General features: G+C 24.1%; 1 protein-coding gene across 7 annotated transcripts in view; it reads left to right on the forward strand.

Annotated features, from left to right (window-relative positions):
- Nucleotides 1-2,174, forward strand: part of LOC106677040 (protein still life, isoform SIF type 1) — a gene marked incomplete at its 3' end in the record, with an annotated part of 188,077 nt that overhangs the window by 1,486 nt on the left and 184,417 nt on the right.

Below are 2,174 nucleotides of genomic sequence, written 5' to 3' on the forward strand. Positions count from 1 at the left end.
ATATTATATTATATTGGTAGCATGACCTATAACCATCCTAAATGCTTTCACTATCCTAAGGATAAGACAGGTTTACACCCCCTATAAAAGGGCGTGACCCAAGGAAACAGAAAGGTAAAATTTACTCGCTTCAGAGAAAATTAATTGTGATGAAAGCACTAGCCCTTATAACATTTAATAAATAAGATAATAAAACATTATGTAAATAAAATTTATCAATTCGGAATTAATTTTAAAATAGAATGCCATCTTGTAAACCTACCTTAGAACATAAAATACGGTAACCCAAACTTCTAATAATTTATTATATTGGATTTTTTTTTTATAATAGTATCGGTTCTTAGGTGATAAAAATAACGCTAAACATTTAAGATTACTTCACATAATTACATTTCATGCTATATTCACCATTAGATGCCAACAATTACGTCAATTTAAATTTATAGTTTTACTTAAATCAGACGTTAGATTATATAAGGTACCTAAATTCAGAGTACATAGCCATTTATTTTAGTATTTCAATACCAGAAAAAATTTAAGAAAATTTTTAATTCATCCGAACCCCTTTTACATAATATAGTTTTCATCATCATTAATTAGGAACTATCCTTAGTATTTTTCAAAAATTATTTTCTTTATGCGTGTGTGTGTATTGACAGGTGTAAATTAATATTTGAAAGACAAAAAAAATAATAAAAAAAACAAGCAGTTGAATCTTTGAATAAACAATACGACTAAATATTCATTAAGTCCATAAATAGACACACGAACGAACGAATATAGAACCTCACAAATTATTTCTACTCACGAAACACTATATTGCTTCACGTGTTAAATGATTTTACTATGCTTGAATTTTCTATCATTATAAAAATGTGTAAATAATTTTAAAAAAAAAAATTGAATTATAATAAATTTCAAAAACATAGACAATTGAAAGAAAAAAATGATTCGATTAATAAACATTATGAAAATGTTTTGAACGTTAGCTCAACCACTACATAAATAGATGTTTATCAATCATATAGGTGTATGATTGACAATGATAGAATACATAATTACACTGAATCGGAAGGTGCGCTAATAAAAGTGATTACATATGCATTATTTGAAGTACGAATTTCCGAATAACTGAAATGATAATAGATAAGTTTTATTTTATCGATATTTATCCTCTTTTAGTTTCGGAGCAGTTTAAAATTCGCTAGAACACTAATTCAATCATAAGTAAATATATTTTTTTCATTTTCGAGTTGAGATTCTGATATGAATCAATATTCAATTAGCTACTTTAAACTATAACAAATTAGAGTTTTCATTGTTATCGTTAACTATTCTGCAATTAACATTTTAGTTACTTTATTAAAACTTCGGCTGAACCTTGATAATTATTAAATTACAGATTATATCTAAATTTGTTTAGCTCTTTATGGTTGCGAGTACTGCTTAATGTAACATTTAAGTTGAAAAAAAGTATCTAGTAGTATAAAAAACAACTTATAATTCATGATTATAAGTAGCTTTTTCTTGTAAATAACTAAAGCATTTTTTTTTATTTTTACCATTTAATATATTTTTACTTTCTGACTGAAGGTGACAAAGGGATAAATAAAATAACTATTCTTGAAAACAGTCTCAGATAGTTCGTTTTTTTTTTTCCTGAGGGCTATATTTCGCTATAATTTATTATTATATTTTTTCAACATTAACCTGATAAATAAATATTTTGAATAACTTTACTGCTTGTTAATCTACTATGTACTAAACGATTTGGATTAATTGAGTATTATACCCTATCTTAAGAACTATACAGCTGATAATATTTACGTGAACCTACTACTATATTTTATATACAATACTACGCCTTTTATTTTATTTTTTTTACATTATTCATTAGACTATAAAGCTATTAACATCAAATCAAATTTAATTAAAAGAGCAGTTTAAAAAAAAATAAGAAAAAAATAAACTATTTGAGTTGGACTCCCATGTAGTAATTTAGATAAATAAATTAAAGATATTATTCCAGTAAAAATTCTCTACATTGAAAAAATGAATTACTAATCATCATTTTATCAAATAACAATTTAAAAATGAAATTTCAATATAATTATTTATTCATGATAAAAATATAATTGATATGAGATTTTTGTATAAACTACGCAGTATATATA

Source organism: Halyomorpha halys, unplaced genomic scaffold (genome assembly GCF_000696795.3).
Source record: "Halyomorpha halys isolate HHAL.00 unplaced genomic scaffold, Hhal_1.1 Scaffold84.1, whole genome shotgun sequence".
In the NCBI taxonomy this organism is placed as follows: domain Eukaryota; kingdom Metazoa; phylum Arthropoda; class Insecta; order Hemiptera; family Pentatomidae; genus Halyomorpha; species Halyomorpha halys.